The 27,800-nt window shown below is 48.2% G+C and overlaps 1 long non-coding RNA gene across 1 annotated transcript; it reads left to right on the plus strand.

The window, feature by feature from the left end:
• Window positions 1-700: 700 nt before the first annotated feature.
• On the plus strand, window positions 701-27,221 carry LOC113267254 (uncharacterized). Its single transcript, XR_003320662.4, has 4 exons — window positions 701-1,129; window positions 11,858-14,845; window positions 25,771-25,958; window positions 26,752-27,221. It is a non-coding gene; the product is annotated as an uncharacterized LOC113267254 (long non-coding RNA).
• The last annotated feature ends 579 nt before the right edge of the window (window positions 27,222-27,800 follow it).

Genomic DNA, 27,800 nt, shown 5'->3' on the forward strand with positions numbered 1-27,800 from the left:
CTCCCCCAGGCCCCCGGCCACCCCCTCCCCTCCCCCGCGCGGACCCCGCCCCGCTGGCCTCCAGACGCCCTGCCATTGGCCGAGGCGCCTTCACGTGCCCTAACGCTCTCCGCCGCGGCCCCGCCCCTGCGCGCGGCCCGGGTCCCACCCCCCTCCCTCGCAGCGCTCCGGCTCCCGGGGCCTCCTCAGCGGTACCGGTGCGCTAGCGGCGGCGAGTGGCCGGCCGGGAGAGCTGAGCCCAGTCTCGGAAGGGGGAGTGGGGCTGCAGTGACGGCTGCTGGCCGGCACACGCGGCGCAGGTGCGGGACGGAGGGAGCAGGGAGACAAGTCAGGCGTGGAAAAGGCACGTCTGAAAAGGATGGCAACAACTTCTACAGCTGGCGGGACGTGGCCCAGCGCGACCCACAGCCTCCAAGCCTCGCCCCATCGCCGCCACCGCCGCGTTTGCCGGGCTCAAAGGCGCCCGCGCGCCGGCGCGCAGGACCGACTGAGGAGGCCCGGGGCCGAGCGAGCGGCAGTTTCGCTGCGCCCCCACTGGGCCCCGCCCCCGGAGCCCCGCTCTGCCCCGCCCCGGGCGGAGGCCCCGCCCCCGAGGCCCTCCCGCGCTGGCCCCGCCCCCGAGGCCCCGCCCCGCGGGTCAGGCTCCAGCTGCGCCAATGGGATTTTATTTTATTCTTCAATTTGTCTTGATCGTAAACCACGTGAGGAAACCTCTGCATTGTGACCAGGGGGTCACGTGATTTCTTTCACCTCGCTAACCGCTTTGGGGAGATGAGTTTTCCAGGGGAAGAAGGGTAACTTTTTGATCTGGTACTTCCGCAGTCTGTCTGGTGGCAGAAACTATGGGAGCCCATTAGTGACGGGCATGGGGAAATGCGTTAGGGGGTAAGACTCGAGGAGTGAACTGGTTTCACGTGTGGCAAACGTTGTGCCTCACCCGTGATGATTGAGGGGCTGGATCTTAAGCGGGCACTTAGGAATCATTGCGTTCTCTTGGGCACTCGGTTTTCGCTCTTGAAAGTTGCCAGGCAAAGCATTTTCGATTATTTTGTTCTGCTCTGCGACGGGAAAGCTAAAAGAAAAAGAAGAAAAAGATCTAAAGTGAGGATTGTCGTGGGAGGTCCTGAAAGTAAGTTCTGCCTGCAGGTGTTTGAACGCGCGCCTTAAGACGAGTATCAGCGGGTAAACTGCACAGCCTCCAACAGCTATTTGTGCAGAAGAAACGGTTTTAAGTGGGTTAATAGTTTATCCAAAATAAATAGTTAGGAAACATGGGGGGGTGTAGAACAATGCCCCCCCGTTAATTACGTTTCATTTTTTAAATAAAATATATGCTATCAATTTAACAAAACCAGTATACATCCATATCAAAAAGGAGTCGTTCTGGAACTATGAGTTTATGACCACGAAGCTTTAAAGGGACTAAGGGACTTTTCCAAGACGAGTCTGTGCCACTGATATCCTTGTATCATGGCCTCTGATGCAGCGTTGCAGGTCATTCACTCAACCGACATTTGTCTGATGCCCTTTGTGTGCAAGGCACAGGTCAAGGGATTCCACGGTGGACAAGGCACTTCCTTTGTCCCCTAGCACTCCACATCCTTGAGGTGGAAACAGAAGAAGGCCAGCAATCAGAAGGATATGACATTCAACAAGTCTACAGGGATTGGGGTGAGAGGGTCTGGCTCAGAAGCACAAAAGAGCCCTACACAGAAGTATTTTATTACAGCTAGAGATGAGAGCAAAGGGTCAGAGGCTCCTGATTCAGATGGTGGCTGGCCTTGCCAAGGCATTGGACTTCTTTGTCAATGTGATTTGGGATCACTGAAGGATATTACACTGGGGACTGACCTACTCACATGTGCACGTGGAAGACATCTGTGGCAGGAGTGTTGGGGGTGGGGTAAAGGCAGGAAGTCAGGAGAGCAACCGGGATGGAGTTGTTTCAGGTGTGTGCCAGTGAGGCGTCTCTATGGCAGCAGCAGGGGGAAGGGCACAAATACGCAGGGGGAGACTTGCTTAGGCAGGAGAGAGCCACGATAAAGGCTAGTGCCAATGTTTGTAGGTCAGGGAACACAGTGACAGAAAAGGGACATGGCAGAGAGCAAATCTTCCAGGGAACACGATTTCGGTTTTGGGGCACCTTGAGTTTGAGCTGTGTCTGCAACATGCTGATAGTTGGCAAATGGAAATAAAGATCTGACATTCAGGATAGAGTGTCAACGTATGTCAGGTTAGGTATTTATCAGGTCAGTGTGAGATTGACAGGAAGTATAGGGGTGAGACACCAGGAAAGCTGCTAGTGACCTTGAAGTCATAGTATCCAGAGGCATTGGGGTGGTCAGCACTGTTGCCAGACACGTATGTTCCTCCCTGGCCGTTAAACTGGCTTTCGTTTGCCCATGTTAGCGAGGGCCATCCCATAGCCAACATTAGCCAGCAGTGAGTTGTGGAAAATTCACGGAGGACCCTAGGTATGGTGCCGTGTCCTGACTGATAGATGGAGCTCCTTCTCTTGAAAAAAGGATTCAAAATAAGCTATCAGTGAGGTATAGAGATTGTATATGTGTTCATATTCATGTGTGTGCATGTACGGGTGTGTGTGTGTGTAGCGTGCATGCCTGGGGTTACCTCTTCTGAGATACCCTATGTTCTGTGTTCATAAAGGCACTGCCCATATCACAGAACAACCTTTTTCCTTCAGACCCGCACGTTTCTGGGACACTTTCTGAGATGGTGAAACGCTATTTCCAGGTCTGGCTTCTCTGGATGGTGGATTGCTTCATTTATGCCCTTGAGGTCTCTGGAGGAGCAGAGAGGTCCCCAGAGGATCTAGGCTTCTGACTGCACTGCAGCCACCAGCTGCAGACCTGCAGCGGCCTGCTGCTTCACCCTGGGGAGCTGAAGAGGTGCATAAAAGCGGGGTGGAGAGAAGGCCCTTGGTCCAGAATCAGCCAAGCTGTCCCTTCCTGCACCTGCCCTTCGAAGCTCTTTCCACTGGCTTATCTTCAAGGATGCCTATGACACAGTGGCCCTGCCCTCACACTCTTCTCTGAGGCCCATCCCAACCTGGCCCTGGCCAGGCTGCAGTTCTGGTCTCCTGGACCCAGAAAGCCCCTTCTCTGGGCTTGGTGGACACGAGCCCTTGGAGCTTAGGTTTCTTCATTTCCTTCCTGCCCTGGGGCTGTCTGAGCATTAAGGTGATCTTGCAGGCTTGGATTTCCGGCTGTTCCCTGGGGTAGCGTTCCCATCTTCAGCATTCTGTGTTCCCCAGGGCCTACCATTTGTTGGCACCTTCCACCACTTCTGTAGTTTGGTCCAACATCTTAGTCTTGTTCTCTGTCCTGCTGCCTCTCTTTGGCTGTCGTCTCCCCCCAGAGCTTGGGGTGTGCTGGCAACCCCTCCCCCTACTGCGTCCGTGTCACCAGCCCCAGCAGGCCCCCCGGCCCCTGCTCCTTACTTGTGCTGGTGGGGGGCTGCCCATAGACAGGACCGGAGAATAACTTCTTCAAGGCCACCACTGACGCCTTCCCCACTGCAGAAGTTCAACTTGTTTACCCTCCCCTTTCCTCACCTCATTTCCACTGAAATGTCATTAAACTCCTTTCTTACTGAAATTGGATCTCTATTCACGCACTGCGTATTTGCCTGCGGATTTGGCGTGGAGGCGTAGAGAGTAAATGTAAGTCAGCTTGCGTTGAAATGAAATACCCATGTAGAGTGTCGACCTCAGTGCCTGGTGCGTGACAGGCACTCAGCAAGTTGACTTGCCACCAAGTGGACAGTGGTTTGTTGAGTGGTGCTCTTCAGTTCCAAGGACCGAAGGACACCACCAAAATCACCACTTCAAGGCCCAAGCGCACCCAGAGAGCTCCGTTAGATGAAGAAGAGCCTCTCGCTTGGCTCTTGAAGAGCTTTAACAAATGCCATGAGCCAGTCAATCCCACCAGCTGGGGCTAAATGCCACCTCGTCCTGCGGCACCACGCCTGGAGTCCTACCCTGAGGAACTAGAAGGTGAGCGATCTAGGAAGGTTCTGAAAACTTAAAGTTCCATAGGTTGTTCTAAAACAACCTATGAAAGTCCTAAAAAGTGTTCTAAATAATATTTCAATACATTTCACATCCAAGTATTAAAGGAAAAGGGAAACAACCCAAAATATAATTTCATTTTCATGTAAATGGGGTGAAACACAATCCCTTTCATTTTTCCTCCCCAAACCCCAAGTCCAATGGAAGCAATAAGACAGGATGGAAGTAACCTGAGGTGGAGAGAGAATACCCTAAGAGTATTAGAGACGCTGGATTAGGAGGTTTTGGAGAGAGGAGGGTGCGTTCAGAGGTTGGCAGGCAGCAGGAAGCCTGCGGGAAGGCAAGTTGTTTCTAAGTCGCTGCCGTGTGCTCAGGAGTCCAGTTTGAGTCCTTGTCCTAAATTTTGATTTATTGGTTCGAACAGGCCGGATACAGATGGCTCAGTCAAGAAGGTCTAAGTGGAAATAAATTAATGAAAGATCTCTGCATAGAGGCATGCAGGGCTCAAGCAAATGGGAGACAGCAAAGCGTGCCGGGGCTAATAGCCTGGGAGCTGTCCCCATTCCCACGCCTCACTCAAACCCTCTAAACCAATGATTCTTAAACAGGGGTGATTTTGTTCCCTAGGGGACACCTGGCAACGTCTAGACACATTTTTGGTTGTCACAGCTGGGTGGGGGGTGCTACTAGCATCAGTGGTTAGAAACCAGGGATGCTGCTAGATGTCTTTGAGTGCACAGGGCAGTCCTCACAACAAAGAATCCTCCCACTCCAAATGTCAGCAGTGCCAAGGTGGAGAAACCCTGGTCTAAACTCATGTAAAACGGATATGATACAATCCACCCTTTCCCCTTTGTGGTTACTCTGAGCGCCTCAGAAGGTAATGGGTATGAAAGCCAGAACTGTGTTTGCAGGCTTCATTTAAGAAGAAATTGTCCATCTGGGTGGAACTCTACAGTTTGCTGAATGTAACACACACACACACACACACACACACACACACACACACACACATGCCATCATCTTTCCGTGCTTCACAGAAAACCTGGAGAAAGAGAAGAGCTCAGCTGTGTCTTAGAAAGATGACAGCACCAGTCTGCTACCGTGAGCAGAATTCCCTTCCAGGTAATTCCCTTCTACTTTCCATCACTATGGATGTGACAACTCTAAGTACCTCGGATAAGTTGAATCATACAGTATTTGTCCTTCTGAGTCTGGCTTATTCACTCAGCATAATGTCCTCAAGATTCGTCCACATTGTACTGTGTGACAAAATTTCTTCCTTTTTAAGGCTGAAAAATATTCCATTGTATGGATAGACCACATCTTATTCATCCCTCATCCTTTGATGAACACTTGGGTTGCCTCCACTTCTTGGCTATTGTGAATAATGTTGCCGTGAACATGGGTGTGCAAATACCTCTTTGAGATCCTGCTTTCACTTCGTCGGTATACAGCGAGAAGCAGAGTTACTGGGTCATACGGTGATTCTATTTTTAATTTTTTGAGTACCCATCTTACTGTTCACCATAGGGGCTGCACCATTTTACATTCCCACCAACAGGGCACAAGGGTTCCAATTTCTCCAAATCCTCATCAACACTTGTTCTTTTTTTCTTTTTTGATAGTAGCCAACCTAAGTGGTAGGAGGTGACATTTCATTTGCATTTCTCTAATTATTAGTGATACAGAGAATCTTTTCATATGCATGTTGGCTATTTTTTTTTAAAGATTTTACTTATTTATTCGACAGAGACAGAGACAGCCAGTGAGAGAGGGAACACAAGCAGGGGGAGTGGGAGAGGAAGAAGCAGGCTCAGCGGAGGAGCCTGATGTGGAGCTCGATCCCAGAACGCCGGGATCACGCCCTGAGCCGAAGGCAGACGCTTAACCGCTGTGCCACCCAGGCGCCCCCGTGTTGGCTATTTTTATACCCTCCTTGGAGAAATATCTAATCAAGTCCTTTGTCCATTTTTAAATTGGGTTTTTTGATTTTTTTGTTGTTAAATTGTAGGAGTTCCTTATATATTTTGGATATGAACCCCGATATGATTCACAAATATTTTCTCCCATTCTGTAGACTGCCTTTCTGCTCTGTTGATTGTATTCTTTGATGCATGGAAGTTTTAAATTTTGCTGTTGTCCCTTTTTTTTCTTTTGTTGCCTGTGTTTTTGGTGCTATGTCCGAGGAATCATTGACAATTCCAATGTCAGGAAGCTTTTCTTCTATGTCTTTTTTTTTTTTCTGAGAGTTTTATAGTTTTAACTCTTATGTTTAGATCTTTGATCTTTTTGGGGTTAGTTCTCATATGTGGTGTAAGATAAGGTCCAACTTCATTCTTTTGCGTGTAGATATCCAGTTTTCCCAAAACCATTTCTCGAGGAGACTGTCCTTTCCCCATGCATGGTCTTGGCATTCTTGTTGAAGACCTTTTGACTCTCTGTGTGAGGGTTTATTTCAGGGCTTTTTATTCCATTCCACGTCCTTTCTGCCTGTCTTTATGCGAGGCTGCTGTTTTGATTACTGCAGCTTTGCACAATGTTTTGAAACCAGGAAGTGTGAGGTCTCCAACTTTGTTCTTCTTTTTCAAGATCACTCTGGCTATTCAGGATCTCTTGAGCTTCCACATGAATTTTAAGATGAATTTTTCTATTTCTTCAAAACATTTCATTGGGATTCTGATAGGGATTGCGTTAAATCTGTGTATTGCTTTGGGTAGTTATGATATCCTGAGAACGCTAAGCCTTCCAATCCACAAACAAAGGATGTCTTTCAATTTATTTGTGCTGCCTTTAATTTCTTTCAGCAATGTTTTGTAGTTTCTAGTGTATAAATATTTTACCTCCTTAGTTAAGTTTATTCTGAAGTATTTTATTCTTCTTGATGCTATTGTAAATGGAATTGTTTTCTTAATTTCCTTTTTGGATTGTTTGATTTTAGCCCACGTAAACACAACTGATTTTTATATGTTGATTTTTGTGTCCTGCAACTTTGCTGAATTCATTGATTAGTTTTTAACAGTTTAAAAAATGAAATCATTAGGGTTTTCTGCATATAAGATCATGTTGTCTGCAGAGATAATTTTATTGTTTCCTTTCCAATTTGGATGCCCTTGTTTTATTTTTCTTGCCTAGTTGTTCTGGTTGGAACAAGTGCTGTGTTGAATAGAAGTGACAAAAGCCATCATTCTTGTCTTCTTCCTGATCTTAGAGGGAGAACTTTCAGTTGTTCACCATTGAGTATGAAGTGAACTCCTGGCTTTTTATATACACCCATTATTATAGTGAAGTAGTTTCCATCTATTCTTAGTTTATTGAGTGGTTTTATCAAGGAGTGTTCAATTTTGTCAAGTGCTTTTTCTGTATCATTTGATATGATCATGTGCTTTTCTCCCTCTATATTCTGTTTAGTGGTGTATTATATCTATAGATTTTCATATGTTGAACCATCTTTGCATTCCAGAAATAAATTCCAATTGGTCACGGTGTGTAGTCTCTTTAATGTGCCACTGAAATCTTTTTGCTAGTATTTTGTTGAAAAATGTTGCATCGATATTCATCAGGGATATTGGTCTATACTTTTCTTTATTATAGCAAATTTGTCAGGCTTTGTTATCATTGCTAGTTTCATAGGATGAGTTTGGAAGTGTTCTTTCCTCTTCAATTTTTTTGGAAGAGTTTGAGGACTGGTGTTAATTCTTCTTCAAATGTTTCGTAGGATTCACCGGTGAAGACATCTAGTCCTGGGCTTTCCTTTGTTGATAGGTTTTTGATTATTGATTCAATGAGATTGTCTATGAATGTTTTTAACTTCTGCATCTAAGCGAATTTCCCCTCCAGAGGACTAGTCCTTCACTTAAAAGATTATGTACCTTCTGTAACAATGTACTTTACTCAGAAGATTGTTAGAACACGTTTTTGGAAGAGTAAACTCTGAAATCATTACTTTATTGCCATGTATGTTTTCTTCTTACACGGGAAAAACAAAGCAAACCTCAACAATATTCTCAGCTTAACTTGGCATACAGTGACTTTGGCTTTCCCAGATATCAAATTTACACAGAAGATAAAGAAGAGTTGCCATCATTTCAGGTGTGTAATAGGATGTAGAATGTGCAGCAGGCTTATAAAACCATGAGTTCTGACTCACAGTAGATGGATCTAGGACTAATGACAGAGGGGTCTTTCATATGGTAAGCTCCTAGGTAGGGAGGTCTCCAGGCTCTGGCAGCTGTGAGTTCATGGGAACGACAGAGAATTGCTACAGAGGATCCCAAGTCTTGCCACTTGCTGTTTGCACATCTTGTGCAAGTTTGCAGGGCTGAGTTTCTGGGGTTTCTTAGAATTGTGATAATCTGCATGTAAAGCCTGGTCAGAAAAAAACAGTCAGACCCAGAATTCTGCTAACTGGGCCCAAGGAGCTCCTAGAGTCCTTAAGGGTGTTCCTCAGTGAACCTGTGGTGTACCAAAACAGCACTGGCCTTGAAGTCAGAGCCATCTGCCTCTTCCTTTCCTCTCCTCTCCTCTCCTCTCCTCTCCTCTCCTCTCCTCTCCTCTCCTCTCCTCTCCTCTCCTCTCCTCTCCTCTTTTCTTCTCATTTATTCTTTAAGGAGCCCTACTTGCTATGTCTTGTTTACTTAACCACCGTGGGGCTCAGCTTCCTCATCAACTCAGTGGAGATTAAAAATGCCCCCTTGAAGGGTGGGGGAAAGGGGGAAATAGGTGATGGGGATTAAGGAGCGCCCTTGTCGTGATGAGCACTGGGGGCTGTATGGAAGTGTTGAATCACTATATCGTACAACTGAAACTAATATAACACTGTGTTAACTAACTGGAGTTAAAATAAAAAAATGTTTTTTCTAAAATGCCCCCTTGAAGATCTTTGTAAGAGATGAGAAAAAACTTATATAAAGTTCCCAGCATGAGTTCTGATCAGAGCTGGCTTCGTGGGTCTGTGACCTGTGTGGTCCCCCCGGGCCATGTGCAGAAGGCCCATGCTTTGTTTAGTGCTCAGACATTATCATCTGGAAATTATTAATATCTCTGGACAAGGGGCCCCACAAGCTCATTCTGCACTGGGCTCTCTGAGCCATTCCTAGTCCTGTGCCCGGGGCGCCCTAGAAGGCGGGGTGGTGGCAGGGACGCTGCTGTTCCCGCCTCCTCTGTGCCACCCAGTGCCTGCACACCCTTTCCCTCTCCCCACCCTGGGCCTTCTGAGTGCCGAGAGGCACACGGGGACGGCATTTCCAGGCTGCCGTGGCCTACAGGGGCACCGTGAGACGCAGCGTGCGCACACCCAGACGTGGGATGCCAGGGAGGCCCCCAAGCCCTGCACCCTCCCCGACATGGTGAGGACCCTCTCTTGGCGTCGGTCTGCCTCCCACTTTCCGAGCAGGGCTGCCCGTCTGCCTGGGGCTCGAGGCTATCTCACGAAGATTTTGGGAAAGAGGAGTTTCTAATTGTGACTTTCCTTTGGCCGTGGGCGTGAGTCTGTGGGAGCGCATCTGAACCTTCTAGGACAGTGGTTTATACCAAAGTGGGCCTCCTGCTCTCATGCCAGTGGAAGTCATCGTAGCCACCCCTCCAGGCTGTTGTCAGGCTCCTGTGATACGTGAGCACGTCTGGCATGTGGTTGGTAGGTGCTGTGACAACGTCAATACGATCAGTTGCCGTTTAACCAACTGTGTGTGTGTGTGTGTGTGTGTGTGTGTGTGCGCGCGTGTGCCCGCCAGTGACTTGCACTGAAAACAAGATACAAATATTAAAAGCTAGTTATATTTTATTCCATCTATTCTACAAACATCATCAGCTTTCCCCCCTCTTAAATATGTATTTGGAAATTTCTTCCAATTTACAAAAAGCTACAAAAATAAAATCAGTGTAGAGAACACTCATATACCCTTTACTCAGATTCACGTATTGTTAATGTTTTACCCCATTTGCTTTGTCTGTCTGTCTACGAATGTTTTTTTTCTGATCCATTTGAGAATAAAGCACTTGTATTATGGCCCTTTCTCCCCAAATACTTGACTTTGTATTTCCTAAGAATAGGGACGCTCTCTTACGTACACAAGTGCAGTGCATGAATTTACGTGGGTATCCTAGTTTTGTCAGTTGACCGAGGTAGACTTTCCACCACTCTGTCTCCCTCTAGCATAGAATCCAACCCAGGGTCAGGTGTTGCACTGAATGGCCGTGTCTCTTTAGCCTCCTTCAATCTGGAATTTTTCTACGGCCTTTCTTTGTCTTTATTGATATCGACATTTTTATTTACTTTTTATTTAAAAAAATTAAATTAATTGATTTTTTTAAAGTAGGCTCCATGCTGGGGGCTTGAACTCATCACCCAGAGATTAAGACCTGAGCTGAGATCAAGAATCAGACACTTAACTGACTGAGCCGCCCAGGTGCCCCTTGATATTGATATCTTTAAAGAGTACAGCTCCTCCTCCCATTTTAAAATTGGACATTTCTAATTTTTGTTGTCTGATATTTCCTTTGATTTGTTTGAGGTGGTTGTGTCTTTTTCTCAAGGGACTGCTTCTGGAGACAGCAATGCCCTCAGCTTTTAATGATGACTCCAGATGTAGGCCTGAGTCAAAATTTTGAAGCAAGAGCAAGTTTTCCTTGGGTGACCCTAATGTCCCTTTGTGCCTTCCTTTCCTGCTACGTAGGCCTAATGCAAACCTGACCTCTGAGAAGAGTGTGTAACTCGTTCACACTGAGACAGAGATGACCGTTTAGACCGCCTTTCCGTGCGTTAGGTCTCTCAATCTTAACTTAAATAAAAACTGGGGGCGCCTGGGTGGCTCAGTCGGTTAAGTGTCCCACTCCATGCGGCTCAGGCCTTGATCTCAGGGTCGGGAGTTCACGCTCGATGTGGGAGTGATCCCCACCAAGCCCAGGCTGACCAGCTGACCATTCCGTAACCCACAGATGTGTGAGAGGAAAGGGTGTGTAAGTCACTGAGTTTTGGGATGTTTTGTTATACGGCACATTTGGCAATAGTTATATGGTGCAAGATTGAGCCAAACCATCAAAGTAAAGGCAATACCTGACAAAGTAAGGCTTTTCTCCTCTTAGTTGCTCATCATTTACTCCACTACTGTGCGTATCTGGGGTTGGATTACAGCGGCGAAGAAGACAGACAAGCCCTTTCCCGTACAGCACCTACATTCGAATGGGGGAGGACACAATGAATTTGTAAGCAAACACACGAGTGAGATCATTTCAGATGCTGACGTGCTACCAAGAAAGCAAGACCAGAACAAGGCGGGTGACGGGTGGGGGCCTGCTGTCCAGTACAGCAGCCGCTCTCCACGTGGACAGTTACGCTTAAATTTACCAAAATGAAATAAAATTTAAAATTAAAAGCCATATTTCAAGTGGTCAGTAGCCAGTGTCTAGAGGCTACTGCACTGGGCAGTGTTAGATCCTGAACGTTTTCATCATCACAGAAAGTTCTGTGGACATGGCGAGGTTAGACTTTAGAGGGTGTCTGCTGGGGGATAGTGGCTACTTTACCTGTTATGATCAGGGGAGGCTTCTCTGAGAAGGTAGAGTCTGAACCGGGATCAGATGAGTGAGCCAGCCATGCAGGTATCAGGAAAGAGCACTGCAGCCTAAGGACCAACCAGCGCAAAGATCCCGAGGCATAAACTGGCATCACCATGCCGCCTGATTGAGAGCATGAAAGGGTCGCTCTGGCTGAAGGACAAGGGCTGATATGTGCAAGGGTGGGTGGACAAAGCCGGAAGGCTAGTTGGCAGCTTTCACAGTGATCGTGGCTGGACATAATGTTGACTTGGGCTATTTTTTCCATCACAGACTGCTGCTGGTACTGACTGGATGATTTCATGTCCTCATTATTTTCGGGCTCCTTCTGCTGCTGAGACGACACTGACCAGCACAGTAACACTGTAAGCATTTACAGACTGCTGCCTGAATTGGCTTTGGCGTGATGGGGAAGGCCTGGTTATGGCTGCGGGCCTCTTCTTTTTTCCAAATCTAATTCATGCCAAAAGAAAAATATTAATGACACAGATTTTGGCAGGCACAGGTAAATGAGAGAAAGAAGGTTCATAACTTTCACAGCCCCATCTTCTAAAGACCGCTGTCCATGTTTTCTGCATACGTTTCCAGTTTTTTCCTATGCATCTATGTGTATTGTTTTCACTGGCACGAACGCGATCACACTGAACCTGAAATTCCACAGCTGAACTTCATTTAATGTTGTTCTGTGAGAGAGTCGTGGCACCCGTGACTTGCTCCCGTGGCTCTCTCTGTGGATCCTCCTACCCTGGAGACAGCCTTTCTGCTTGATCTCCTGACCCCCTATCATAGTCAGAGCTGGCTTCTTCATCCCCCTTCCTCATGTGTGTCCTTATTCTCTCTCTCTGTTGAACTCTGGAGACAGCTCCTCCCTGAGACCCACCACGCAAAGACCCTCCAGTGCCAAGTGGGGCTCTTGTCCGGGGTCGTCCTCCAACCCAGAGTCTTCTGACTCTGCCAAGATCCCCTGTTTGCATCTTTGGACTGGCGGACGTGGATGCCCAGACTAGGTGTTGATGGTCACCAAGAGCCTTGTCCCTCCAGATCTTTCCACCACTGGCTGCTGTGGGTGGAACATCTCCCCTTGTTCTGGTCCCTGGGGCCCAGCCCCAGTCTCTTTGGTCACTGCCCTGGTTTGGTCATCGACTCCCCATAAGAAAGAGTTGAAGTATCAGGAGTCTTTGCAATGGCCCCTGGATGTCCATCGATTTCTCACCTGATCAATTCTGCCCACTGTTGTCAGTGACCTGCCTCCCACACGGGCTGGATCAGTTCACATTCCTCTTCAGAGTCTCCCACGGCACCAGCAAGACAAAGCTAACCCCATGGCATGCCAGCAGGGCCCTGTGAGCTCTGCCCCTGTCCGTGCTCCATCCACGGCCCTCCCGGCTCCCCGCCACCCCCCCCCCCCGCATGCCCCCACCCTTACCCCAAGTGGTCTGCTCCTGCCTCCACTTGCCCTGTGCTTCCCCAGCCTCCTAACCTGTTGAAATCCTCCTTGGTCTTCAAACTCAGCTCAAAGTCCACCTCATCCCTGCCGCCTCTCCCCTTCTCCTCTGGGAGTCACTCCGTCCTCTGCGGTTTTAGCCCTCTCCTCCATTCTTGTGGGCCGCTTACCTGTCTACCCCTCATCTCTTGCCTGGGATCTCTTGCCTCTCCTACGCTGGGGCCGCCACTTCAGCCTGGTGCGCAGAGCCGGGATAGGTCCACACGACACCTCTCTTACTTCCTATCCCCCACCATGGCTGGATCTCTATGCCACAGTTGCCACATCTATAAAATGGGTGTAATACTTGTGCCTCGTTTAGACAGCACTACGAGAAGGAAAAGATAAGATGCAACTCTTTATGAATCTCTCTCCCTCATAAATATATAACTCTGTTAGGGGCAGGAATCACAGCACATTTGTCTTGGTCTCCCTACCCTCCCAACCCCATGGTACCTTCCCCCTCTGTCCCCCCGCCACAGCCATGCTTGGTATGCAGAAGCCACTCAATAAATGACCGCGGAACTGGGCTGTCATGTGCTCCCTGCGTGAAGGACCCTTCCTGTATTCCCATGGGACCTGGCATATTTTAGCCACTCAGTAAATGTGCTCTGGATTGAACATGGTGCCACATTCCCCAGGAACTTGAAAACATGTCCTCACTTATTTCTCATGTGTCGGCGTGCTGTGGCCAACTGCTGACTCACGCTGGCTTCCGTGCACCCTGGAGGAGCAAAGAAAAGTGGCATGAAGGGAAACGGGGGCCATATGCCCAGCAGATCTTCCCTGAGACACTCGGCATCTGTAATTATTCACCGTTTGCGGGGAAAAGATGGCATTCTAATTTACTCACTTGGCATTCTCGTTCTTGCCGTGCCCAAAACCCTTCTGCCCAGCGACACTCGATATCCACACACTTCAGAGGCTGCTTTTGACCTAAATGTGTTGCCGTATCCTTCCTTCCTTCCTTCCTTCCTTCCTTCCTTCCTTCCTTCCTTCCTTCCTTCCTTCCTTCCTCTCTTCTTTCTTTCTTTCTTTCTTTCTTTCTTTCTTTCTTTCTTTCTTTCTTTCTTTCTTTCTTTCTTTCTTTCTTATTGAAGAATAAAACAGAGCTCTCAAAGGCCATTTTAAAATGACTTCCATCGGTATTAGAATTATTAAGATTTTGCACTAAGCATCACATGAAATGCCCTTTATCTACAGTTGGCTACACTAAGAAAATGTAACCTCACTTCAAAACACTCTCCAAAGCCATAATCTGCACCCGTGCAAAGTGCGGTGAGGCCGTGAGAGCAAACGGGATGCTGTCACTTGGGGCCCAATATCCTATGCCCCACAAAACCAGGCTGGCCTGTCGTGGCACAAAATAAACGGGGCTATTTTGGATCTAAATGTGATTAGTTTTTCTGGATGGTGCTGAGGACAATAAAATACTCAGCACACCCACGTACAGACTTGTATGTTGAATAACCTGCAGCTATTACAAATCCATACTAAATCAATTTTACGGGCATTTATTCAGTACTTACCCTGTGCTTAATGATGAACCAGGCGTCGTGAGGACTGAGACGGGCTCCACTTCACAGGTAGCTGGGAGAGGGACTCACGTCAGGGGAGCGAATAGAGGACGTCCTGAAGTTGGTTCTGCAGGCACCCGGACTCGGGCCCAGGCACACAGTAGATGCTCCATGGTTGCTCCCAGCACGAATGGATCGGCGGCACTTACCCAGCACAGCACCTCCGCATGGTGATCTCCTTCTGGGACGTCAACAGGGCAGGTGCGTTAGTGTCCCAGGGCTGCCATACCAAGTACCGCAAAATGGGGTCCTTAAACAACAGGAATGTGTTGGCTCACAGTTCTGGAGCCGAGGGGTCTGAAATCAAGGTGCTGGCAGGCTTGCCTCCTTCTGAGGGCCTCGAGGGAAGGGTCTGTCCCAGGCTCCCCCCTGGCTTGCAGACGGCCATCTTCTCCCTGTGACTTCCCACTGTCCGGGGGGGTCTGTGTCCCAGCCTCGGCTTCTTAGGAGGAAGTCCTACTGGGTTAGGACCCGCCCTCATGACCTCATTTTAACTTGATCATCTTCGTAAAGACCCTATCTCCACATAAGGTCCTGTTCTGAGGTCCTGGGTGTCAGGACCCCAGCATGTCTTTTTTTTTGGGAGGGGGGGACACAATTCAATCCATAACAGCAGGCGAGGTGACCTGGTGGCTGTGGGGTCAGAGAGAGAGTTAACAGCTTGTCCGGGCCACGTGACTAGGATGATCCCCCGTCAGGGACCCCACACTTTCCTACTGCCTGAGGCTCCTCCCTGCAGATGAGGCTGAGGGGACAGTCCGTGCTGTGGAAATGCAGAGCAGAGAGAACGCTGTCCCTGAGGGGGCGTGAGCCCTTGTGGTGGGGACACCCCAGTCATGGGGGCCACAGGACATCCCCAACATTGCTTGCAGGTGGGCTCATGTTGAAATTGAGATTGCAGGAACAGTTTCTTTCAGGTATGAACTCCTTTGAGCTCAAGTTCTAAATTGTGGCTGGGGGGAGAATACTGAGGCAGCTCACGTAAGTGGGGAAAAGGTGGGGAGGGATTGATGAGAAGTCCAAAGGTGGAAGGGAGGGGTATAGTTTATGAGAAGATAGGTCACGCCCTGAACCTCAAGCAGGGCAGGAGTTCAAAGTCACAAACTGGGCTGAGAGAGTTTTCTGGAGCTGATGAAGAGGAGGCAGAAGGACTTCTCCTGTGTGATGAGCACTGGGGAGGAAGGAATCAGGAGTCTTCCCTCTAGGAAGGGCATTGTAAGCTAAGAGAGAGCTGGGTGTGAGAGCTCCAGCGTCGTCCGCAGAAGCATCGCGAGCTTGCCCTCCACCGCTCAGGAGCCCCAGGAGGGAACCCCAGGAGCCCCACCTCCCTGTCTCCACTCACCAGCAGGCAGCCACTGCAAACAGAAGATGACAGATCTCATGCTCTCTGCAAAGCGCCTGTGACCGATTAGGAAAGCCAGCAGCGTGTAGAGGCAGGCAGTGTTCTGAGCTCCATTTGGAGAAACCCTGGTGTGGCTAGCTCAGCTCTGCTGCCAGCCCTCCCCGGGATCACAGCATCAGCCTCCCAGCTGGTGTCCCAGCCAGGCCACCGCAACGTTAGGGACTGAGTGTTTCAGGGGCCCCCGCAAAAGTCGGGGACCAAGAAGTACCTATAGGCTATGAGGATATTATGTCAATTTCATGAATGGGTTACATTGAGTATTAACATAAAGCGACGTTGAAAATGGTTGCTGGGTTAGATTGTCCTACTTCGTAAGGGTTCCCCTGGATTACATTACCACCCTGAAACCTGGGGCATTTGGGGGCCCATGCTCAGCGCCCTTGCTTTTGAGTGCTCCACACTGGCCCAGCACCTCCAGCAGAGCTGCCTGGCTGGGAGGGCCAGGGGCACAACCCCACGAGGACCCCACACCCTACACCCTTCTAGACCACACTTTGGGTTTCTGGATCCTGCCAGTTCTTGTCCTCAAACCCTACTTCTCTTTCCAGGGTCCTCCTAAAGGCCATCCCACTGCTGGGTGCACAAACCGAGGCCAGAGGGTCAGGGAAGAGCTGTTTCAGGGGCAGCCAAAACCACCCATCAAAAGCCCAAAGCTTTTTTTTTTTTTTAAGATCTTATTTATGTATTTCTTTGAGAGAAAGAGTGAGCGCATGCGCGCGCGTGCACGAGAGAGAGACAGACAGACAGAGAGAGAGCTAGAGAGAGCATGAGCAGGGGGAGAGGGAGAAGGAGAAGCAGGCTCGAGGCTGAGCAGGGAGCCCCAGGTGGGGCTCAATCCCAGGACCCTGGGATCATGACCTGAGTTGAAGGCAGATGCTTCACCTGAGCCACCCAGGTGCCCCCCAAACCAGATAGCTTCAGGATGAAGTTGACCCCTGGCTGGGCTTCTGAGGCCCTTGGCCACCTAGCTTCTGCCAGCTTTTCAGCCCCATCTCTTACCCCCACCCCAACCCATGCCCTATTCCAGCCTTAATGAAATCAGGGGCGGTTTCCCCATGGAGTTCTACAAGTTCCTGCCTGTCCGGGGAGGCCATGACTTCCCCACCAGGAGCACCCCCAGCTGAGAGCCCCGCCGACAGGCGGCACCAGGAGGACCAGCTGCGCGAGTGAGGGAGGCTTCTGGTGGCTCTAAGCCCAGCCCCAGACCTCAACCTCCCGGGGAGGCCCTGAGGGATTGAGAACCACCTAGCAGAGCCCAGCACCACCGCCCCTCCCCCCGCCCCACCCCGTGCCAGGAGCTGATCACACAATACTTACTGTAAGGTCTTCCGCGGCTGAATTTTGGAGTGATTCGTTATAACGGCGGCAATAGGTAACTGGAATCGATGGAAATGGGGCTAATACAATGCAAGCCGACCAGGTGACTGCAGCTGGTTCTGTCCTGCTGTTTATCGCACACGATGCGGCAGGTAGATGCGAGACTGCATCTGCCCCCACGTCATTATCCGTGGCGCTGGGTGATGGGTGGGTGTGGGGTGCCTTGGAGATGCGGCGCATCACGGAGACGGTGTGGGCGTGGCGTTGGTTAGTTACGCAGATACAATTAGGCATGTTTACCTGAGAGGAGCAACCTGTGAGATTATGAAATTGATTTCTGTTCTTTTCCCTTTGCACACTGATCCCAGCACCGATCAGAAGACCGCGGTGTCTAAATATCGAAATGCTTTGCCTCCCAGAGCTGCGGAGACGGGCTGGCAAAGGTTGCCCCGTGACGTGATTTTCTCTCCAGAGCCCCAAGTTTTAGAGAAAATCCACAAGGCACGGGTCCCTGTGGTCAAGGGTAATGCAGCGCACTCCGGTGACGACACCGGGCGCCAGCACTCAGGGCCCCTGGTGAATCCCGGGGACAGCCCTCCCAAGATGGTTGTGTCTCCATGCTGTGGACCTGGGCACCTCTTAAGGGTGGACCCAGATTTGTGGGTCCTAAAGCTTCTTCAGCTAGGGAGGGTCCTGGGAGGAAGAGAATGCATATTAAAAGGGGAGATCCAGGGCCTTGGGAAGGTCGGTGTAGGGCAGCCCCCCCCCCCCCATAAGCTTACTTAACTTCCCAGTAAAGGCACCTTTAAGCCTGTAAATGATAATGCTGGAATTTGAGCCCGAGACCGTCGGATGCAAAGTCCGAGGTCTTTCTGCGACACCAAGGCCTTCTTGTATGACGGGCAACAGCAGGCTGTGGGGTGCAACGGCCGTGGGGTGCAACAGCAGGCCTTGGGGTGCAGACGGCTGACGCATCACTTTCCGGGGAGGAGGAGGCAGGTCTGCCCCAGGGGCAGTGGGAGGCGTCCTCCGCTCTCCAGACACCCGCTGCAGGGGGGCCAGCTGCTGTCCGCACCGCAGCATCTCCGGGGCACCTGCCCCGTGAGGAGAACACACTGGCAGTCTGCGGCCACGCAGGACGGCTGCCCCTCTGCTGCTCTCACGGGCGGGCAAAGGGGATGTTCCAGCCGGTAGCTCACTCCGGCCACCTCTCAAAAGCATTTAAGGGAGGAAGGCAGGGACTGTGTTCTGCTAGGGACAGGTAGCCTCCTCTTCCATCTGGAAGGTAAGAACGGGCTCCGCTGGCCAGGCCGCGGCTGTCTGGTCCCTGCTGGGCACTGAGGCACCGGAAGCCCTTCTTCCTCCCACGCCCTCTGTGCCCCTGGCTGGTGACTCATGCCCCAAATGCTTGCACTGAAGCAATTCTTCCTTTAGGGTTGAACATTGGCCTCCTCTGGGCCTCCATGCAGGGGGGATTTCAGGGAAACGTAGCCTATTGCCACGTTGTACTCAGGGACAAAGCTGTGATCATTGTTTTGGTCACCCAGGTCCCAAGTGAGGGATTTACAAACAGGATCTTTGGCGGGGGGGAGTAGTTTGTTCAAACACAGATTCCTGCACCCCACAGCCTGCTGTTGCCCGTCATACAAGAAGGCCTTGGTGTCACAGAAAGACCTTGGACTTTGCATCCGACGGTCTCGGGCTCAAATTCTAGCATTATAAATAATGCTGAATAAATAAAAGCTGAAGAGCTTTTATTCAACAGCCCCCTCCCCCCAGGTCCCCTGCTCTGAGGCTGATGGGCACCCAACTTTGACAAGCCCTGGTCCCTGTCATGGCTAAGAGCATCAAAAACCAGGCATGGGTTGTTTCGGAGTTATGCCAAAATCGCTGTCTCTGGGAGGATGTGCAAAGCCACCAGGAGTTTCAGAAGAAAAATGTGTAAAGTATAAGGAGAAAAGAGTTTGGCCCTAACCATGGGCAGCCTCAGGCTTAGGGCCTCTTAGAAATAAGTAACTCTGGCTATTTATTTGTTTATATCTTACTTTTATTTTTTTATTCATTTATGTTGAGAGAGAGAGGGCACACACGAGTGGGGGGGGAGGGGCAGAGGCAGAGGGAGAAGCAGACTCCCCATTGAACAGGGATTCTGACATGGGACTCGATCCCAGGACCCCAAGATCATGACCTGAGCCGAGGGCCAACGCACAACCAACTGAACCCCCCAGGCACCCCTCTTTTTAAAAATTTTAATAGTATTATTTTTTATTTAACTCTGGCTTTTTAAACCAAATTGCAGCTGGGCCCTGAGTGCCCCCTGCCCCATCCCAGCCCCCTGGGAACTTGTGGAGGGCAGGCATCCTGGGGTGGGGGGCTGTTAGCATCAGCCTGTCCAGTGATTCGACATTCAAGAGCCGATAGCTGGGGAGGCGGGTGTTGGACAGGAGAAAGCGTTCTCATGTGGGATTCTTCATTTTATGTTTACAAATAGTTTTATTGAGTTTTAATCCCTGATGCACATATTTCAAGTGCACAATTTACTGAGTTGTTTTTTTTAAAGTAATCCCTACACCTGGGGTGGACTCGAACTCATGACCCTGAGATCAAAAGTCACAGGCTCTATGGATGGAGCCAGCCAGGCGCCCCACATTCACTAGGTTTTGACATCGACACATGCCTAGGAAGCCTTCACCGTTATCAAGATAACAAACAGATGTAGCTACCCAGAGTTTCCTCATGTTTGGGGTCCTCCCCTGTCCTTCTCCTGGTCTCCCTACCTCAGGCAACCATATATATCATGTGGAATTTCCTAGCACTTTCCATATGTGGAATGTGTACTCGTCCTATGTCTGCTCCCTGTCCCTCAGCACCGTGATTTGGAGGCTCATCTCCGCGGTAGCACGCGTCAATAACGTAACCCTACATCCCTGGGAGGAGCCCCAGCTGGCCGTGACGTGCTGTCCCCTTCCGCAGGTGGTTGGACTCCATCTGCTACAATTGTGTTTTCGTTCCTGTGTCCATGTGTGAGACGAATATGGTCTCTCTTCTTTTCTTTCTTTCTTTTTTTGGGGGTAACACCTTCGGTTTTAGTACCAAGGTCATACTGGTTTCCTGTAAGTTGGGAAATACTCTTTTTCAGTTTTCTGGAGGAATTTTTGTAGAATGAGTACTATCTCCTTCTTTGTAGAATTCACTGGTTTTCTCTGAGGGAAGGTCTTTCACTGCCAATGCTATTTCTTTAATCGATAAAGATGAATGGAGAATAGGGAGATAAACAGATGATAGAAGAAGCTATTCAGTGATCAATTTCGTTTTTAGAGAACTTGGATGGTTTGTGTCAATGGAAGCATTTGTTCATTTCATCTGAATTGTCTAACATGCGGGCATAAAGTTGTTCAAATATTGCCTTACTATATTTTTAATATTGTGGAGTCTTAGGTAATATCACCTCTCTTGTTCCTGAGTTTGGTAATTTGTGTCTTTTTTTTTTTCCTCCTAATCAGTCCAGTGAGAGGTTTATTCATATCCCCGATCTTCTCAAAGAATCAGTGTTTGGTTTTAATGATTTTAATCTATTGTTTTTTGTTTTCTTTCTCGATGATTTCCACTTTAATCATGATTATTTCCTTTCTTCTGGGGTAAATTTGCTCTTCTTTCTTTGGTTTCTTAAAGTGGATGCTTAGGTCATCAATTTGAGATTGTTCTCTTTTTTCTAGTATGGGCGTTTAATGTTATAAATTTCCTCCGGGTACTGTTTTAATGGTGTATTTGTCAGCTCACTGTCATAACAAGATACCACAGACTGGGTGGCTTAAAAACAGAATTAATTTTCTCACAGTTCTGGAGGCTAGACAACTGAGATCGAGGTGACTTTAGGGTTGGTTTCTGAAGAGAGCTCTGTTCCTGGCTTGCAGGCAACCGGCAACCTGCTGACATGGGACTTGATCTAACAACCCTGAGATCAGCCGAAATCAAGAGTTGGATGCTTAATCGACTGAGGCACCCAGGCGCCCTGAATATTGTCTTTCTTATGTTTTCTGGCTTTTTTGCATGTCTGGAAATTTTTGATTGGATGCCAGATATTATCCATTTTATTTGTTGGGTGCTAGATATTTTGTATTGTTATAAATGTTCTTGAACTTTGCTTTGGAACACAGTTAGACACGGTTTGATCCTCTCTGGCCTTGCTTTATGATGTGTTAGGTGGGCACATAATAGCTTCTATTCTAGGACTAATTAGTTCCCGCTACTGAGGCAAGGCCCTCTTGAATATTTTACCTGATGCTTTATGAGTTATGAGTTTTCCAGTCTGGTTAGTTGAAACAGATACTATTCCCAGCCCTATGTGAATACCAGGCACTGTCACCCCTAATACTTTCTGATGGTTCTCCCCCCTCCTTTTTGGATTGTTTTCTCAGAGGCATGTGCTGATCAATTCTCTGCTGAATGCTTGAGGGGTATTCTGCAGATCTCTGGGTTCTGTCTCTGTGCAGCTCTCTCCTCTGATATTCTACCCTGAGTCCTAGCTATCTTGTTCTCCCAAGACTCTCCACTCTGTCTCCTCAACTCTAGAAGTCCACCAAATTCTACCGGGGAGCCCTTTTCTTGCTGTGGCTTGGAAGTCCTCTCAAGGAAGTAAGATTAGGTAATTGTGGGGTTCATGTCATTTATTCTCACATTCTCAAAGATTATTATGTTTTGTTGCCTGATATCCAAAGAGTTGAGAACTTTTATTTCATATATTTGGTCCAGTTTATTTGGTCGTTTCAGAGAGGAGAGTATTCTCTATTACTTCATTTTGTTTGTGAGTTGAAAGTTTCTATCTTCTTTTAAAATTGAAAATACTCTTCTAATTATAAAATTAGTTCACACTCATTGTAAACAAATCAGAAAATAACAAAAATATTAAGGAGAACATAAAATCCACTCATCCATAGCCACTATTAACATTTTGGTCTATATTTTGTCATCTTTTTTTTCTATGCATATGTTTGTATGTAACAGGGTCACAAAATCATGCAAATACATCAGACGTGCAAGGAAAACAGCTTCTTTATTCTCCTACTCGATCTGATCTTCCTTGAGAGGTACCATCTGCTGGTTAATAAGGAGGGGAGAAAAAGGGAGTCCAGTTAGTAACCTTAGTCTGATACAATAATCCAAACAGTTCTTTGAGACACTCCTGGTTCTTAGGCTGAAACTCATGGCCAATCAGATTTTTTACAGCCCCCTGTCCTCCATTCCTCTGCTGGAGATTGTGGGGGTGTATGGGGTGGGCTGTAGGATTTCTGAGTCCTCTTGGTAGCCAGAAAGAAGGGGTCCTCTGGTCCACATGGGTTTTCCAGGTTCTTTCTGATATTGGACACAAAATAGCTGGCCTGGCTGCTGCATAGAATGGTGGCTGCTGAGGGGTGATGATGATGAGAGACCAGATCATGTAGGGATCCTATAGGGCTCGTGGGCCATTGTAAAGACTTTAACTTTTGTCCCAAGTGCAATAGAGGAGCCACTGAAGAGTTTCATTGCACTGGTAAGAGGCAGAAGCCTGGCCGAAATAGGTTCAAGAGGAAATGGGAAGAGAGGAATTGGAGAGAGCAAGAATTGACACTTTCAAAGACTCTTCCTGAAAAGAGGAGGGAAATGGAATGAGAAATCCAGAGTTTTTTTTTTTTAATGGGAAATAATGGGAATTATCCACTAGAGAGGGAAAATGGGGGTGGTGGAAAGTTGCCAAAGAGGGGGAGCTAGTTCATAAGCGGGGGGAGCACAGCTAGGGTGTGACGGGGGTGGGGTGGCTGGGTAGATGTGGTGGGGAGCCGGTCATTGTTCTCCTTGGCTCACTTCCCTTTCTCAGGGAAATAGGAAATAAGTCATCGGCTGAGTGTGATGTCTTGAAACGGGGAAGGAAATGCTGGGATTTTGAGGAGACAGGAGTGGAAATATAGTAGGATGGCCAGTCTGCATTAAGGGAGTACTTGAGTTCGGCACAGGAGATTTAAAATGAGACCAGCCACCATGTTTGTAAGTTTCCCTGCAGCCTCGTTCAACCTAACAGGTGCTGGCTTGGTGTTATAATTAACCAGGTCAGAGGCTTTCCCAGGTGCATGCAGTGTAGTGAGAGAGATGAGGAGGCTGAAGACATACACGAGACAGGACTGTGATGACAGACCATGGAATTCCAGCTGGGAAGAAGGGGAGAAAGACAGAAGGTAGAGTAACAATTGAAAGGCGAACTGATGACTTATAGACCTTAGTGGACTTGAAAGTTGTTGGCATAAGGGTTCTCATGGCACGAGTTGGAAAGATGAGAGGTGGCGGTCCAGAGGTGGCATGCTTGAAACAGGTTAGGGGAGGAGCAACAGTTTGGGTAAATGGCAAGGTCCAGAGCAGTGTGGTCTGATGGAGATACCGCGGGAGGAGCAAAGGTGAGCCACACAGGGAGCTAGAAGTTCTCTAGTAGCCACATTAAAAAAGTAAAAAGAAATGGGCAAAAATAATTTAAAAACACATTTGATTTGACTGTGTACATCCCAGAGATAATCATTCCAACATGCATTTAAATTTTAAGAACTATTAGCAAAGAACACATAGGGAACAATCTTCTTGACATTGGTTTGGGCAATGACTCTTTTGGCCCTAAAAGTACAATGAGAGCAAAAATAGAGAAATGGGATTGCACCAAACTAAAACACTTCTGCACAGCAAAGGAAGCCATCAATAGAAGGCAGAGACAACCTATGGCTTGGGAGGAAATATCTGCCAGCCATACAGCCAATAAGGGTTTACATCCAAAATGTATAAAGAACTTAAACAGCTCAATATATATCAAAAGCCAAACAAATCAAATAACCCAATGGAGGGGCGCCTGGGTGGCACAGCGGTTAAGCGTCTGCCTTCGGCTCAGGGCGTGATCCCGGCGTTCTGGGATCGAGCCCCACATCAGGCTCTTCCGCTATGAGCCTGCTTCTTCCTCTCCCACTCCCCCTGCTTGTGTTCCCTCTCTCGCTGGCTGTCTCTATCTCTGTCGAATAAATAAATAAAATCTTTAAAAAAAAACACAATAAGGCAACTCTTAAAAAAAAATAACCCAGTGGAAAAATGGGCAAAGGACCTGAATAGATACTTCTCAAAAGAAGACATGAGAACGGCTAACAGGTATGTAAGAAAATTCTCAACATCACTCATCGTCAGGGAAGTGCAGATTAAAACAAAACCGTAATGAGATCCTACCTCACCTCATTAGAATTACTAAAAGACAAAAGATAACCAGGGTAGGCGAGGAGGTGGAGAAAAGGGAGCCCTTGTACGCTGTCGGTGAGAGTGCAAACTGGTGTAGCCACTGTGGGGACAGTACGGAGGTTCCACAAAAAATTAAACATAGAACCACCATACGGTCCAGTGATCCCACTCTGGGTATGTATCCAAAGTTAATGAATTCAGTTTCTCAAAGAGAGATCTGCACGTCCGTGTTCCTTGCAGCATTATTCACAATAGCCAATGTATGAAATCAACGTAAGTGTCCATCAAAGGATTAATGGATAAAGAAAATGGGATGTCTATACACAATGGAATATTATTCAGCCATAGAGAAGAAGGAGAATCTCTCATTTGTGACGTGGGTGAACCCGGAGGACATTATGCTAAGTGAAACAAGCCAGGCACAGAAACGAATACTGCATGACCTCACCTATATGTGGAATCTGAAAAAGTTGAAGTCCTAGGAGCAGAGAATAGAGTGGGAGTTACCAGGGACGAGGGGTGGGGGAGATATGGCTGTTTGTCAAAGGGTACAAAGTTTCGGTTATGCAGGATGAATACGTCCTGGAGCTCTGATGCAGCATGGTGACTTGACTGTGGTTAAGAATCCTATATTGTGTAACTGAAATTTGCTAAAAGAGTCTATCTTTTTTTTTTTTTTTTTGAGTGGGGAGGGGCAGAGGGAGAGGGAGAGAGAATCTTAAGCAGGCTCCACTCCGTGTGTAGACAGAGCTGGGGCTCAATCCTACAACCCTGAGATCATGACCTGAGCCAAAATCAAGACTCAGACACTTAAACGACTAAGCCACCCAGAGGCCCCTTAAAGAGTAGATCTTAAATGTTCTCATTCATCACATGCACACACACACACACACACACACACACACACACACACACGAAGCTATGTGAGGGGATGGATATGTTAATGAGCTTGATTGTAAGTAACCCCTTCACAATGTACACATATATTAAAACAACACATTGTACTTTGTGAATATCTACAATTCATATTTGTCAATTATACCTCAATAAAGCTGGAAAATTTTTTTTAAAATCTAAAGAGTAATTGAGACCTCAAAAAATGATTAATGAGATATTTAAAAATTTTTTTTTCTATGCTAAGTTTGAAATCTGTATTTTACCCTGACAGCACATCTCATTTTGGACCAATTTCAAGTGGACTGTGGCCACCGTACTGGACAGTTTGAGACAGATCATGGAGAGAGTGGATGAGGAGGTGTGGAGGACAAGACCATTGGAGGAGTAGAGGTCAAAGAACAGAGAGGTCATCTCTGTGGATAGTCAAATCACCAAGATTTAGGACAGGAGTGGTTTAGGGTGAGTGACAATGAGAAGGAGTGGAAATCTTCTAGGAACAAGTAGGAGGCAGTGGGGATTAGTGGACAGTCACAACCAGGAGCTGGAGGGTTTGGGGAAGGTGGGAGGGAAGGTAATCTGGAAGTAAACCTGAGGAGCAAGGGGGACGCCTTAGGGGGCCAGGCTCCAGCCAGAACAAGACCGTGCAGAGAACTTGCAGGAGAGAGGTGCTCTTGTTCATGGTGCATCTTAAGTTCTAGAGGTCATAGTGAAGGCCTTTGGGAGTGGAGGAGGGAGGGAGGATGGGGCTGGGTTCCGAGATGGGCAGAGCCTCGTGGGGGCTAGGGTCCCAAGGGATGGCCCAGCAGCCTGGGTGTCTTTGGTCGATGAGAACAGGGGTATAGAGTTAACGATGCTCTTTTGGCCTGACTTGTAGCATTTGCCCATTTCCATGGTGTAAATACTCCTATGATGGCTGATTTTAAGCTACCGACAGTTTAACAACCAGCTTGCAGAATGCCTGAAAATGGAATAATCGGCCCTTGTGACAGTCCCTGCTGTTTCCAGTGGCAGAGCACTGGGTACAGGGCATCATGGGAGAGAGACCATCTGGTGGTCTCCAGAGAAGACGTGGTGGGAAAGGGGAGCAGGGGGTGGAGGTGGGGAAGGGAGGCATGTGGGTCTTGTACAAGAATAAGTCCAGCCCCCTTTTAACTCTGTCATGGAGCACAGAGAAATGAATTGCGTATCTAAAGGACTTCTAATATGCATTTTTCTGTGTCCTTGTGATGAGTCACCCAGATTCTTCTTCCAGGAAAGGAAGACCCGTCACCCCGGCTGCTGAGAGCGCCTTCAGCTGTCAGCCCCTTCAGGGACAGCTCAGCTGCAAATAGCCACCCCGCCCAAGGTCATGACCCTTCAGGGCAGCCTCCTCCAGTGACATATCAACTTGGGGGTGTAAAGATCAGCCAGCTCCACCCAGCTGAGGACACCGCTCCCGGGATCATTCCCGCGCAGGCACTCCCTGTGGGGGCTATCGCTGTGTCTGTGCCAAAGTTTTCCTTCTGCCTCTGACCTGCCCGCCCCTCCCCTCCCTTCCGCAGGTATTGATCCAAAGGCCAGTCCCTAATAAATACCCCATTGCTCATTAACTCCATTTCAGACTCTGCTTCTGGAAGAACCCAACTTGCAATGCTCTCTGCCATGGAGACAAATTCTTCAGAATCTTGCCAGTTTGATCAAGTGGAAAGCTGCCTGGTTTAAATTTGCCTCTCTTTGATAACTGGGGGGGAGGGGGTGAATTTTTTTTTTTTTTTAACAGGCATTGACTGAATTACTTCCTGTGTGGATCGCCTTCTTATATTACTTCCTTTGCCTGTTTTTCTGTTGAGGTGTTTGTCTTTTTCTTATTGGTAAGAGTGCATATATGTATTACCGTCATAAAGATATTAATCTTTGCTTTTTGTATATGGTTCAAGAAATGTTCTCAGGTTTTCCAGTCTGTGGTGTGTGTTTCTTCTGTGGCTGAGAGCTCGCACGCGGTCGCACCGCCCTGTCACTTCCTAACTGTGCGACTTGGGTACACTCCTTCACCTGCAAGAGCCTTTGTTTTTCACCTGTAATTGGAGGGAGTGTTAACACTTCGTAGGCATCTTTGGGGGATCAGGTGATTTAATAAAGTGCTTACAACAGTGCTTGGGGTATAGTGAGTATGAGATAATTATCTGCTTTTTAAAAATTAGTACCTGTATTATTTTTTCTTATCTGCCACATAGAGATTACGTGTTAGGTACTCAAAGCCAGCTTTCGTCGGCTTTGCCTTTGGAGTGATATTCAGGAAAAACTTTATTTTAAGATTATGTA

Source organism: Ursus arctos, unplaced genomic scaffold (assembly GCF_023065955.2).
Source record: "Ursus arctos isolate Adak ecotype North America unplaced genomic scaffold, UrsArc2.0 scaffold_25, whole genome shotgun sequence".
Classification (NCBI taxonomy): Eukaryota; Metazoa; Chordata; class Mammalia; order Carnivora; family Ursidae; genus Ursus; species Ursus arctos.